Here is a 15,823-nt window from a genome sequence, read left to right on the forward strand (position 1 = left end):
CTTACAGAGGGAAATGGCAATTGGACCTGCTTACCTGAAACAACCTATAAATCTTAGAGAAGTACAGAGCCTTGTGTTATGTTTCCTTTAGTTATTGATATCTGTCTAAATCTTGAAAAACATTTGTTTGGATTTTGTGAGCCTTTTCCTCACTATGATAGAAAGTCAGTTTAGTGTTCTACAGGTTTTCTTCTGGTAATCACAGTTGCTGGAAGGTCATCGGAGCAACTGTTACCATTCCATATCACAATCTGAACAAATACTAGACTTCATATGGAGTCTAAAAGCTGTTAATTCTAGGAATTGATAAACATAATTTATTAAGCCAAAATATGTTTAAATCTCTGTCCTGGTAGTTACTCATACTTGGTCTTCTGGAAAGCATCAAAGATTAGCTATTTTTTTTATTTTCTTTACATGAACAATTAAGGAAAATATGATACTATGTGAGACTGTTTGAGTGACCATAGAAGTTTACAGTGTGGTAAGCATGTAGAGTGGTTATGAATCTTTGCATATTCTTGATAGATCATCTTAGGTTATCAACAAATCTGAAATACTAAGAACAAGAAAGATGTCTTTGGGTAAGTATTATTTACATTGTTTAATGTTTTAATGCATAATATAATATCTTGAGAATTTCATAAAATTTTAAACAAAATAATCATATTTGATGAATACATCAAAGTTATTTTGTATGCTATTTTCAGGAGATTTTCATGGATAGCTATCATAAAAGGTCAGTTGTGAAAATTTCCACTTTTACTTAACTTCAGGGTGGTATTCAGAGCATTTTGGGTTTTAGATTATGTTTTATATTTTAATATGTGTCTAAATACATCCAACTCTAACTCACAACCTGGTTTGATTGTTTGTGTTCATGAATAGATAATTGACTCTATATGCTTAAATATATTAGACATGAACAATTCTTTGAATAAGTAGCAAATTATAAACAATGAGTAAGAAATAATGAATTATTAAAATCATCTGCCAATGATTCCATCCTTGGCAATGTAAAGATGTAAATATTTTACCCGGCTTTAAAGAAGTAGAAAGAGGGCAATATACAGAACGAAGAAATATCACCAGTGGCAGACAAGATCTTTGAATGTTTTAGGAAAAGTCAATTGTACTGAGGTAGAAAGACAATAATAAAAACAAGAACTGCTTTATGTAGATGAATGGCCAGACCCAACAGAACAATGAAGTTACATCCAAAGTGTAACATGCAAAAATGTATTGCCCCTAATACCAGTAAATGACCAGAGCAAAATGAAATTTAGCAAACATTGTCAGCAAATGTTATACAAAAGACAGTAAATTTGGATATATATATACCTAAAAGGTGTACAGAAAAATAAGTCAAGTATAAATGAAAAAAAGCACAACTATAAAAAAGTCAGAGAAGAAAACAATCTCCACACTACACAGTTGGCAACATTTACAAATACTGCAGAAGTGTGACCAAAAAAATGACAGGTTTTCATAAAACATTAAACTGTGTACATCATAAAACAGTCTCATTGAACAGTACTGTAAAAAAGTAAAAGGAGAATGTTTAGTGAGGAACTGGTGAATTCTTCTCTGGAGGAAATATGAAAGAAAATATGTATGACAGTACCTGAACAGGGTAGCAAAGAATAGTAATAATTTTTTGTTCATAAAAAGGAAAATTTCAAGAAAAAGACATTGAAATATAGCATAGATAGAGCAATAAATGAAGCATCTCCTACAAATAATTCAGATGTACAAGGATCCTCTTATTTTGTATCTGCTTCTTTGATTGCAAAAAACAGATGCACTGTGACTACTTAAGATATATATCATTTGTGAAATATATACAAGAATTTATAGGAATGTTATAAAAATACACAAATACAGTGCACTAAAGTATATTTCAGGGTAGGAAATCTACTGTAGTTCTGTGTATTTTGTGTCCAGTGTCATAGACTGTAGTAGGAACCTCTGCAACAGCTTTTAAATTTTAATGTTTGATGACATGTAAATAAGCTATTGTTTTGATTTTACAATTTTCTTTACTTGGCACATTAATATGTGTCCATTTACCTTTCATCTGTGCATTGTCAATTTCACCTACTACAATGCAATTTGAATATAAAATGTCTCAAAGAGGGTCATGAATTTGAACAGAGGTCCTCTGCTGTTGGAGCTGTTCTAGAAAATTGTGTACACTTTAGGAAGTTGAGCTTCACTAAAAGAAGTGGGTTGCTGAAACTTGTACCCAAAACAGACATTGGGCACTGGTCCCATACCCTTTCCTACAATGCCCAGATGGAGCCTGTCACCCAGGTGCTCTAGCAAACTCAGTATCACAGGATCACAGGAGCACAGAAGCACAGAGGAAGCTCTAATTCCAAGGAGATTGGGCACCTCTGGACCACTGGAGCTCTGACACATTCAAGGTCACAACATCTTCCCCAACACCCAGCATAACTGGGTCCCATGTAGAAACCAAGGAAACACAACTCTCCCACCCACTTAGAGGTACAGGTTCATTCCTCTTGTATGTGTGCCCAGAGCAAACTCTGGGCTCATGCCTCACCCCACCCACTCTTGCAATACCCAGAGAAAGCTTGACTCTCAGGAGCTCTGACACATGCAGAATCCCAGGATCGCAGGATCCCACGATCCCAGGATCACAAAGACACCTGGACACTGAGAAGTTCTGATACAACCAGGATCACAAGAAGGACAGGCTCCAGTCAGTGACAGATAGGGCAGGCACTGGAAACAGCCAGGTGGTGAGAGACAAGCAAAGAACATAGGCAACAGAAATTATGGCTACTTGGCATCATCAGAACACAGTTCTCCCAAGACAACAAGTCATGAATACCCTATCACATCGGAAAAGCAAGATTCAGAGTTAAAATTTTATTTCATGATGATGATAGAGCACTTTAAGTCAGACGTGAAAAACTCCCTTAAATAAATATAGGACAAAACAACCAAACAGGAAAAGGAATTGGACGAAACCTCCAGGATCTAAAAATGGAAATAGAAATGATAAAGAAATCACAAAAGGACAACAAGGGAGATAGAAAATCTAGGAAAGAGATCAAGAATCATAGATGCAAGCATCACTAACAGAATACCAGAGATAGAAGAGAGAATTTCAGGTGAAGAAGATACCATAGAAAACATTGCCACAACAATCAAAGAAAATGCAAAATAGAACCAGCTCTTAATCCAAAATACCCAGGAAATTAGGACATGTTGAGAAGACCAAACAAAATGATAATAGGTATACAAGAGAACAAAGATTTCCAAGTTAAAAGACCAATAAATTTCTTCAATAAAATAATGGAAGAAAGCTTCCCTAACAAAGAAGGAGATGCCAATGAACATACAAGTATCTTACTTAACTCCAAATAGATTGGACATAAAACAAATTCCTCCAGACACTTAATAGTCAAAACACCAAATGCACAAAACAAAGAAAGAATATTACAAGCAGTAATGAAAGAAGGGCAATATAACATATAAAAGCAGACATCATAATTACACCAGAATTTTCAACAGAGATTAGGAAAACTAGAAGATCCTGGACAGATGTCATTTAGACCCTAAGAGAACATAAATGCCAGCACAGAGAATCAAATAACCCTATTAAGAAATGGGAGACAAAGCTAAAAAAGAATTCTCAACTGAAGAATATCAAATGGCCAAGAAGCACCTAAAGATATATTCAACATACTTATCATCAGGGAAATGTGAAGCAAAATAACCCTGAGATTAGACCTCCACACACAATCTAGAATGGTAGATCAAAAATTAAGGTGACAACAGATGCTGTTAAGAATGTGGAAAGAAGACACTCCTCAATTGTTATTTGGGATTTCAGAAATGGTACAACCACTCTAAAATCAATCCTGGGTGTTACTGAAAAATGGACATATAATACTCTGAAAGAGCTATACCTAAGATATAAAATATAACAAGGACACATGTTCCACTATGTTCATAGCAGCCATTATAATAATGACTGGAAAGAACAGTGTCCTTCAACAGAGGAGTGGATACAGAAGAAAATGACACTCCCATGCAAATGTACTTTACACAATGCAGTACTACTCAGCTATTAAAAACAATGATTGCATGATATTCTTAGGCAAGTGGATTGAACTAGAAATATCATCCTGAGTGGGGTAACCCAATCACAAAAGAAGACACACATGGTACATGTACTCTCACTGATAAATGCATATTAGCTTAAAAGCTCAGAATACCCAAGATACAATCCACAGACCACATGAAGCCCAAAGTTAAAAGACAAAAGAGTGGATGCTTCAGTCCTTCTTAGAAAGGAAAAAATACTCACAGGGAGGAAATACAAAGTGTAAACAGAGACTGAGGAAAGGTCATCACCTGTGGATCCACCCATATACTGTCTAAACCCAGACAATATTGTGGTTGTCCAAGAAGTACATACTGACAGGGTCTGATATAGCTATTTCCTGAGAGGCTTTGCTAGAGCCTGACAAATAAAGAGGCAGGTGCTCTCAGCCAACCATTTAACTGAGAACTGGGTCCCCAATCAAAGAGTTAGAGAATGGACTGAAAGAGCTTAAAGGGTTTTCAATGTCATAAGAAGAACAATGGTATCAACTAACCAGAGCTCCAGAGCTCCCAGAGACTAAACCACAAACAAAGAGTATACATGGAGGGATCTATTGCTTCAGCCACATATGTAGCAGAGGATGGTCTTATTGGGCATAAATGAGAGAATAGGTCCTTGGCCCTGTAATGGTGCAATGCACCTGTGTAGGGGAAAGCCAGGGAGGGGAGATGGGAGGGAGTGGCTGGTTAGGAGACACTCTCATAGAGGAAGGGGATGAGGGTGATTTGGTGAACTGAAATCGCTAAAGGGGATAACATTTGAAATGTAAGTAAAGAAAATATCCATTCCAAAAAAAAAAATCCAGTTTAAAAAAAAAGTAGGTAGCTGAGGAAAGAGCTTGAGGTTTTGTAGTTGGGCTGAACTTCTTTACATTCTTTGCTTCCTGACATAAGGAGTGATGTGACCAACTATTTCATAGTCTTGCTGTCCTGTCTTCCTTACTTGGACAGACTCTGTCTTTCTATCCTCCCTTAAAGTATGAGCTGCCATATCCTCTTTTCAAAGTCCCTTCAGCCATATATTGCTGCCCAGCAATGAAAGACTTGCAATTAATACAGAAATATGGTATCTGGAGTGGTGAATGTGAAAAAATGAATGTGTATTGGAAATTTTTCAAGAAGAGAGGCAGGATTCTGAGTTGGAGACCAGGCTTGGCTACATTCTTTCTTTGGCATATCTTATAAGATTTTTGTCCACCTCAAGTAAAGTAATTTACCATATTCAGTATATATTGTCTGTGACTGTAACTGGATTTGTGTTTATGTTATACCATTATTTTCAAGTTTATTTTAACTTCTTATCAATTGTGTGTGATGTTGATGTTCTTGTAGCCCTGAAAGTGCTCATTGTGCCTCTAATTTTCACTGATACATTGAGTTTAGTTCCTTAACTGGTTTGCATGTACTGACTTGCATTTATACTACATTTTTTACTACATACGCTTTCAACTTCGGTCTGCTTGTATGCATGCTGTTACATTATATATACTATTATAAATTTCTATAAAAGAAAACAAATGAGTTCCCTGCACCTAAATCCCGTGGGGAAGAGAGCTGAATACCCAGGGAGTGCACAGACATCCTAAGGCCACAGACAGACTGCCACCTCCTGCACCTTGCCCCATCCCCTGGTCAAGGGAAACACAGGGGGAGTGCCTCTGGACATACAGGAATATAGGAACAGACAGCTGCCAGTAACTGCGGTTTCTGATCTGTACCCAGGACCAAACTGAACTGGCCAAACAATTCCCTGCACCCAAATCCTGTGTGGGAGAAAGCTGGACCCTCAGAAGTGTGGACACTCCTGAAAAGTCAGAAGAGACTACCCTCTACCCACAGTCCAGACCCAAGAGGGAACCACATAGTGCCAACTGTGTCAGCTGGGTGTAAGGAATATAGGAGCAATCAGAGGCAGGACCCATTGATTCCTGCCTGCACATAGAACTGAAAGACAGTCTGCAGACAGCTGAAATCAGAGCACCTGTCCTTGGAAAAGGCTGAAAGAAAACAGGAAAACAGTTCTACTGGAGTGCTGACACACAGGCCTACAGTAGGGTCAAGTCACTCTCAGAAACAGCAAGACAAGCAAATACCAGAGACAACCCAATGGCTAGAGGCAAGCACAGGAACCTAAGCAACAGAAACCAAGACTACTTGGCACCATCAGACCCCAGTTCTCCCACCAAAGAAAATACTGGATATCTAAACACACTAGAAAAGCAAGATTTAGATTTAAAAAATCACATTTTTCATAATGATGGAGGGACTTTAAGAAAGACATTAAGGCAGCCCTTAAAAAATGCAGGAAAACACAAGTAAAAATTAGAAACCCTCAGAGAGGAAACACAAAAAACCTTGAAGAATTACAGGGAAAACACAAGCCAAACAGGTGAAAAAATTGAAAATGGAAATAGAAACAATAAAAAAAGCACAAGGGAACAACTCTAGATATGAAAACCGAGGAAGAGACAAGGAGTTATAGATATGAGCATCACCAACAGAATACAAAGAGATAGAAGAAAGATCTCTCTCAGGGAAGAAGCTACACAAGAATGCAGTGACACAACTGTCAAAGATAGGCAAAAACTCAAAAAGCTCTAGCCCAGAACATGCAAAAAATCAGGACACAATAGAAGTACCAAAGCCTAAGGATGTAATTGTAGAAGAAAAGAAGACTCCCAACTTAAAGACCCAGTAAATATATTCAACAATTTAAGAAGAAAACTTCCCTAACCTAAAAAAGAAATGCCCAGAAATGTACAAGAAGCCTACAGAATTCCAAATAGATTGGACCAGAAGACAAATTTCTCCTGTCACATAATAGTTAAAACAGCAAATGCACAAAACAAAGAAAGAATATTAAAAGCAATAAAGGGAAAAGGTCAAGTGACATTTAAAGAATTACACCAGAGTTCTCACCATAGACTAGACCAGAGAGCCAGAAGATCCTGGACAGATGTCATACAGACCCTAAGAGAACAAAAATGCCAGCCCAAGTTACTGTATCCAGCAAAACTTTCAATTAACATAGATGGAGAAAACAAGATATTCCATGATAAAACCAAATTTAAAAAATATCTTTCTACAAATCCAGCCCTACAAAGGATAATAGATGGAAAACTCCAGCACAAGGTGGGAAACTATATTTTACAGAAAGCAAGAATAAAATTTCTTGTTATTGAAACCAAAAGAGAGACAAACAAACATAATTCGACCTCTAACAACGAAAATAACAGGAAGCGACCCTCTCTATTCCTTAATATCACTCAACATTAATAGACTCAGTTCCCCAACAAAAAGACATAGACAAACAGAATAGATACATAAAGAGGACCCAGCATTTTGCTGCACGCAGGAAACACACCTCAGAGACCTCAGTGACCTCAGTGTCACAAAGAGAGACACTACCTCAGAGTAAATGGCTGGAAAACAACTTTTCAAGCAAATGGCCTGAAGAAACAAGCTGGAGTTGCCATTCTAATATCAAATGAAATTGACTTTCAACCAAAAGACATTAAAAAAGATGAGGAAGGACACTTTATATTCATCAAAGGAAAAATCCACCAAGATGAATCTCAATCCTAATATCTATGCTCCAAATGCAAGGGTACCTACATTCATAAAAGACACCTTAGTAAAGCTCAAAGCACACATTGCACCTCACACAATAATAGTAGGATATTTCAACACCTCTCTTTTATCAATGGGCAGATCATGGAAACAGAAAATAAACAGAGACAGAGAAATTAACAGAAGTTATGAACCAAATGGATTTAACAGATATTTATAGAGCATTCCATCCTAAATTAAAAGGATATACCTTCTTCTCAGCACCTCATGGAACCTTCTCCAAAATTGACTATATAATCAGTCACAAAACTGGCCTCAACATATACAAGAAGAAAGAAATAATCCTGTGCATCATATCAGATAATCATGCACAAAGACTGGTCTTCAATAACAACAATAATGGCTGAAAGCCAACACATACATGGAAGTTGAAAAATGCTCTACTCCATGACAGTTTGGTCAAGAGAGAAATAAAGAAAGAAATTAAAGACTTCTTAGAATTTAATGAAAATTGAGATACAACATTCCCAAACTTATGGGACACGATGAAAGCTGTGCTAAGAGGAAAACTCATAGCTCTGAGTACCTACAAATGGAAACAGGAGAGAGCACACCTAAAAGCTCTAGAACAGAAAGAAATAAAAAAAAAACTTGAGAGTAATAGGCGAGGAAAAGAAATCAAACTCAGGGCTGTAAGCTTAAACAAGTAGAAATGAAAAAGGACTATACAAAGAATCAACAAAACCAGGAACTGGTTCTTTGAAAAATCAACAAGATAGATAAACCCTTAGCCAGAGGGCACAGTGTATCCAAAATCAGAAATTAAAAGAGAGACATAGCACAGAATCTGAAGAAATTAAAATAATCAACATATCCTACTACAAAATCCTATATTCAACAAAAATGGAATATCTGGGGGAAATGGAAAATTTTCTAGATAGATACTAGGCACCAAAGTTAAATCAGGAAAAAAATAAACCATTTAAACAACTCCATAAATCCTAAAAAAATAGAAACAGGGGTTGAGATTTGGCTCAGTGGTGGCACTGGCGCGAGGCCAGGTTCAGTCCCCAACTCGAAAAAAAAAAAAAGAACCAAGAAATAAAACAGTTATAAAAAGTCTCCTAACCAAAATGAGCCAAAGACCAGATGGGTTTAGTGCAGAATTCTATCAGACCTTCATAGAAGACCACATACCAATACTGTCCAAATTATTCCACAAAATATAAACAGACAGAACACTATCAAATTCCTTTGATGAAGCTGCAGTTACTCTTATACCTAAACCACACAAAGACACAAACAAAGAAAGAGAACTTAAGACCAATTTGCCTTATGAACACTGACACAAAAATACCGCATAAAATTCTTGCAAACTGAATCCAAGAACACATCAAAAAAATCATCCATCATGATCAAGTAGGCTTCATCACAGGGATGCAGGGAAAATTTAATATATGAAAATCCATCAATGTAAGCCACTATATAAATAAATAAAAACAAAGATAAGAATCACATGATCATTTCATTATATGCTGAGAAAGCACTTGACAAAATTAAACACCCCTTCATGAAAAAAGTTCTGGAATGATCAGGAATTCAAGGCCCATATCCAAACATAGTAAAAGCAATGTAGAGCAAACCAGTAGCTAACATCAAAATGAATGGAGAGAAACTTGAAGCAATCCCACTAAAATCAGGGACTAGACAAGGCTGCCTACTCTCTCCATATTTATTCAATATAATTCTCAAAGTCCTAGCCAGTGGAATCAGAAAACAAAAGGAGATCAAAGGGATACAGATTGGAAAGGAAGAAGTCAAAATATAACTATTTGCAGATGATATGATAGCATATTTAAGTGATCCCAAATTTTCGTCAGAGAACTACTAAGCCTGATAAACACCTTCAACAAAGTGGCTGGGAATAAAATTAACTCAAATTAATCAGTAGCCCTCCTCTACACAAAAGAGAAAAAAGCCGAGTAAGAAATTAGGGAAACGACACCCTTCATAATAGACCCAAATAATATAAAGTACCTCGGTGTGGCGTTAACCAAGCAAGAAAAAATCTGTGTGATAACAACTTCAAGCGTCTTAAGAAAGAAATTGAAGAACTCAGAAGATGGAAAGATTTCCCATGCTCATGGATTGGCAGGATTAATATAGTAAAAATGGCCATTTTACCAACGATCTACAGATTCAATGCAATCCCCATCAAAATACCAACCCAATAAAACTTGGCAATATTTCAATAAACTATTTTTAGTGTATAAAAAATGAATAGGAAGCACATGAACATATGTTCAACACATGAAACCATTAAAATGCAAGTCATGCCCACCTAAAGTACTATTAAGAATTTGAAGATAATAAGAATTTTGGGGAAAAAAAAGTGTAGAAATTTAAGTATTTTACCATTATTTATGGAAAAAATACAGTATAGTGCAGCTTTAGTGGAAAATTGTTTTAGCCTACTCTTTAAACTTAACTGCAAAATTATCATAACTCAAATTGATATTTGTTTCTGAATGTTCTTTCCAACATATACCATAAAACAATAAAAGGGACACCATAATGTTTAAAATAGATGGAAGGAATTGAAAATTATAGCCATAAACTGGAATAATATTCATTCCAACATATGCAGTTTCAATGCACACTACAAGGCTAAACATTGAAATCATTATGTGAATAATGTAAACCAGATAAAAAGAAAACATATATAACACACAAATTCACAGGATCAAAATATAGGTTTTAAGATAGCACTAGCAAGCAGAAGATGCAATGATAAGGTAATGGTTAATGAATATAGGTGTTTTAATTCATGTGATTCAGAAATATAGGCATACAGATTACTGATGGCTACAGTGATCTCTGAATATATTTAATAATATAAAACTGGATAAAATGGAAATTTTTTGAAGTGTTAAATTTTGCCAAATAAAATATTAAACAAATATGCAAGACATATAAATACTAAATAATATGTAAATAATATTAAACAAATATGTAAGACATATAAATACTAAATAATATGTAAAACAATAAATACCTAAATAGGAAAATTACTATATATTTGAGAAAAACGCACATACACACACACACACACACACACACACACACACACACACATCAATACACACATATACACACATTACAGGTTGCTTTTATATGAAAATTCCAGACTTGAAACATAGAGAAAGAATAATAAAATATCTAAAGAAATAAGCAATTTGATTAGAAAGATTACTAAACAAGATAACTATGAGAAAAGAATAGATTGCTTGGGAAGTACTTAAACAACATACAATAAATTATATATTCATAATATATATGCATGTATACATACATTCAGTATGACAAAGTCTTAGTGAAGACATAAAATGGCAAATTTCTCATAAAACTAGTAATTGTTGGTGAACTAAAATATATAGTTAAAGAACTTTTAAAAGTAGAATTAAACGTATAAGCAGGAAGTATGAAAAGAGGTTAAAATAAAAATAAGGATAACATGAGTATGACATTTGGCTAATCATATTCCTAATCATAAGATGAAGATGAAGCATGAGAGGAAAAAATTCACATTCAAACAAAAAATTAAGAGCTTCAAATTGCAGAACTGTTCCAAACATATTTCAGAACACAACTGAACACATTTAAATGTTCAGTTCCTCCTTCACTATGGGATTTTATCTTTTAAATTCATCACAAGTTAAAGTCAGAATTTCATTTAATGCCACTATTCTAGCAAATATTATAGGTCAAAAAATACCACCAGATAGAGTGTTACTTTAGTTTCTCTTCAATATTATTATAGTTGTCTCAGCACTGAGACTCACACAGCATCACCCAAGATCTCATAGCTAGTTGAAGAAAAGCTGAATTAATACAAGTAAAGACAATGAAAATTGTTTGGATAAGCTTGTAATTGGTAGGGAATATTCTGAGGATTTTGGATAGTCATAAAGGATAACAGTAAGTTGTGGTTAAGCTAGAGATTTATTCAGTAAATATAATTATTAGAATTTTCATAAGAAAACAGAAACAAAAGTTAAAACTTCTAAAATAATAATGAAAATTATCAATAACAGTTCAGTATAACATTAGTAAAAGAATAAAAGAAAAGGAAACAAAGGAAATGATGACAAGTCATTAAAACTGAATATGTTAGCAATTTTCTTAATTAAACATTGACTAAATGATCCATTTAGAAATTAAACTATTATCAACAAAAAATACAATAATGGACTATCTGAGAAAAACATAGTTAAAACTAGTAATCAAGGAAGTAACATAATGAAAAACAACATAATACAAATAACTGAAAAAAACAAATATTCATTAAAATGTTTTGGTAATAAGTTAATGGTTTACCCTAAAATAGATATAGTGTTCAACACTATACACTTAAAAGTGTAGTCCTTCAACTTTAGGTTGTTTCTGATAACTGGTAAATATTCAACATTACTGTGCACAGGATCCAAAGGGAAGGCAGGGCAAGCCCCTCTGGTTGTGGCCCTCACAGAGAGCTGAAACCCAGATCTGAGAAGCAACTCAAGGCCTGAGACCACACGTAAGACCAACTTTCTGCTTCAAGTGACCTGCCTGGTGGACTCAGGACTCACAAAGGCAAAATTTCTCTGGGACCGGGCACTTCCAGTTTCTAGCTGGGGCCCAAACCTCTCTGATCCCACCCCGCAGCTCCCTGCTCTGAAACCCCTTGGGAGAGAGAGCTTACCACCCAGACAGGTGGGCACTCCTCAGACTGCAGAGCAGGAGAGACCACCAATACTGCCCAACCCTGCCCACATCCCTGGCCCAAGAGGAAACTGTATAGGGCCTCTGGGATCGGAAGATAGGGGCACTCATCACTGCAGTCTAGACACTACCTGGATATAAAGGGACCCAGTTAAACAGCTCCCTTCACCCAAATCCCATGGGAGGGAGAGCTAGACCTTCAGAGGGGCAGAAACACCTGGGAAGCCAGAGGAGACTACACTCTGCCCACATTTCTGACACCAGAGGAAAACTCCTAGTGCCATCTGGGCCCCCTGTGCACAGGGTCTTAAGCGAAGGCAGGGCAAGCCCTTCTAGTTGCTGCCCTCACAGAGAGCTAAAACCCTGATCTGAGAAGCAACTCCAGGCTTAAGACAAGAGGCAAAAACAACTTTTCTGCTCCAAGTTGGTGGACTCAGTACAAACGCCCACAGGAACACCTGAAGACCAGTAGACAGGAACAACTACACGCCGAAAGCAGAACACTCTGTTCCCATAATTGGCTGAAAGAGAACAGGAAAACAGGTCTACAGCATTCCTGACAAACAGGCCTATAAGATGGTCTAAACATTGTCAGAAATAGCAGAACAAGGTAACACCAGAGACAAAATATTGTCAAGAGACATGCAAAGGAAACCAAGCAAAAGAAACCTAGACTACATGGCATCATCAGAGCCCAATTTTCCCACCAAAGCAAAAAATGAATATCCAAACACACCAGAAAAGCAAGACCTAGACTTAAAATCACATTTCATCATGATGATGGAGGACTTCAAGAAAGGCATAAAGAACTCCCTTAGAGAAATGCAGGAAAACACAAAAAAGCAGAAGCCTATAGAGAGGAAATATAAAAATCCTAAAAAGAATTACAGGAAAACACAATCAAATAGGTGAAGGAATTAAAAATGGAAATAGAAGCAATAACAAAAGCACAAAGGTAGACAACCCTGGATATAAAAAACCAAAGGAAGAGACAAGGAGTCGTAGATACAAGCATCACCAACAGAATGCAAGAGATAAAAGAGAGAATCTCAGGAGGAGAAGATTCCATAGACATCATCGACAAAACTGTCGAAGATAATGTTAAACGGAAAAGGATACAGGCCCAAAACATACAGGAAATCCAGGACACAATGAGAAGATCAAACCTGAGGATAATAGGTATAGAAGAGAGTGAAGATTCCCTACTCAAAGGACCAGTAAATATCTTCAGCAAAATCATAGGAGAAAACTTCGCTAACCTGAAGAAAGAGATGCCCATAAACGTACAAGAAGCCTACAGAACTCCAAATAGAATGGACCAGAAAAGAAACTCCTCCTGTCACATAATAGTCAAAACACCAAATGCACAAAACAAAGGAAGAATATTAAAAACAGTAAAGGAAAAATGTCAACTAAAATAAAAAAGCAGACCTATCAGAATTGCACCAGACTTCTCACCAGAGACTGTGAAAGCCAGAAGATCCTGGAAAGATGTCATACAGACCATAAGAGAACGCAAATGCCAGCTCAGGTTACTGTATTCAGCAAAGCTTTCAATTAATATAGATGGAGAAACCAAGATATTCCATGAGAAAACCAAATTTACACAATATCTTTCTACAAATCCAGCCCTACAAACGATTATAAATGGTAAAGCCCAACACAAGGAGGCAAGCTACACCCTAGCAAAGCAAGAAACTAATCGTTTTGCAAGAAAACAAAGAGAGGAAAAGCACAACCATTTTCTCACACCCAAACATGAATATAAAAGGAAGCAACAATCACTATTCCTCAATATCTCTCAACATCAATGGACTCAATTCCCCAAGAAAAAGGCACAGATTAACAAACTGTATACGTAATGAGGACCAAATATTTGGCTGCCTACAGGAAACACATCTCAGAGACAAAGACAGACAATACCTCAGAGTAAAAGGTTGGGAAACAACTCTCCAAGCAAATGGTCTGAAGAAGAAAGCTGGAGTAGCCTTTCTAATATCAAATAAAATAGATTTTCAACCAAAAGTCATCAAAAAAGATAAGGAAGGACACTACATATTCATCAAAGGAAAAATCCACCAAGATGCACTCTCAATCCTAAATATTTATGCTCCAAATACAAGGGCACCTACATATATAAAAGAAACCTTAGTAAAGCTCAAAACACATATTGCACCTCACACAATAATAGTAGGAGATTTCAACACTCTACTCTCATCAATGGACAGATCATGGAAACAGAAATTAAACAGAGACGTAGACAGACTAAGAGAAGTCATGAACCAAATGGATATGAAAGATATTTATAGAACATTCTATCCTAAAACAAAAGGATATACCTTCTTCTCACCACCTCATGGTAATTTCTCCAAAATTGACCATAAAATCGGTCATAAAACAGGCCTCAACAGATGCAGAAAGATAGAAATAATCCCATGCGTCCTAACAGACCACCACGGGCTAAAGCTGGTCTTCAATAACAGTAAGGAAAGAATGCGCACATACACATGGAATTTGAATAATGCTCTACTCAATGATAACCTGGTCAAGGAAGAAATGAAGAAAGAAATTAAAGACTTCTTAGAATTTAATGAAAATGAAGGTACAACATACCCAAACTTATGGGACACAATGAAAGCTGTACTAAGAGGAAAACTCATAACTCTGAGTGCCTGCAGAAAGAAACAGGAGAAAGCATATATCAGCACCGTGACAGCACACCTAAAAGCTCTAGAACAAAAAGAAGCAAACACACCCAGGAAGAGTACAAGGCAGGAAATAGTTAAAGTCAGAGCTGAGATCAACCAAGTAGAAACAAAAAGGACTATACAAAGAATCAACAGAACCAAAAGTTGCTTCTTTGAGAAAATCAACAAGATAGATAAACCCATAGCCAGACTAATGAGAGGACACAGAGAGTGTGTCCAAATTCACAAAATCAGAAATGAAAAGGGAGACATAACAGCAGAGCCAGAGGAAATTCAAAAAATCTTCAGATCTACTACAAAAAGCCTATATTCAACAAAACTTGAAAATCTACAGGAAATGGACAATTTCCTAGACAGATACCAGGTACCGAAGTTAAATCAGGAACAAATAAACCAGTTAAACAACCCCATAACTCCTAAGGAAATAGAAGCAGTCATTAAAAGTCTTCCAACCAAAAAGAGCCCAGGTCCTGATGGGTTTAGTGCAGAATTCTATCAGACCTTCATAGAAGACCTCATACCAATACTATCCAAACTATTCCACAAAATTGAAACAGATGGAGTGCTACCGAATTCATTCTATGAAGCCACCATTACTCTTATACCTAAACCACAAAAAGATCCATCAAAGAAAGAGAACATCA

This window comes from Rattus rattus, chromosome X, assembly GCF_011064425.1.
Source record: "Rattus rattus isolate New Zealand chromosome X, Rrattus_CSIRO_v1, whole genome shotgun sequence".
In the NCBI taxonomy this organism is placed as follows: domain Eukaryota; kingdom Metazoa; phylum Chordata; class Mammalia; order Rodentia; family Muridae; genus Rattus; species Rattus rattus.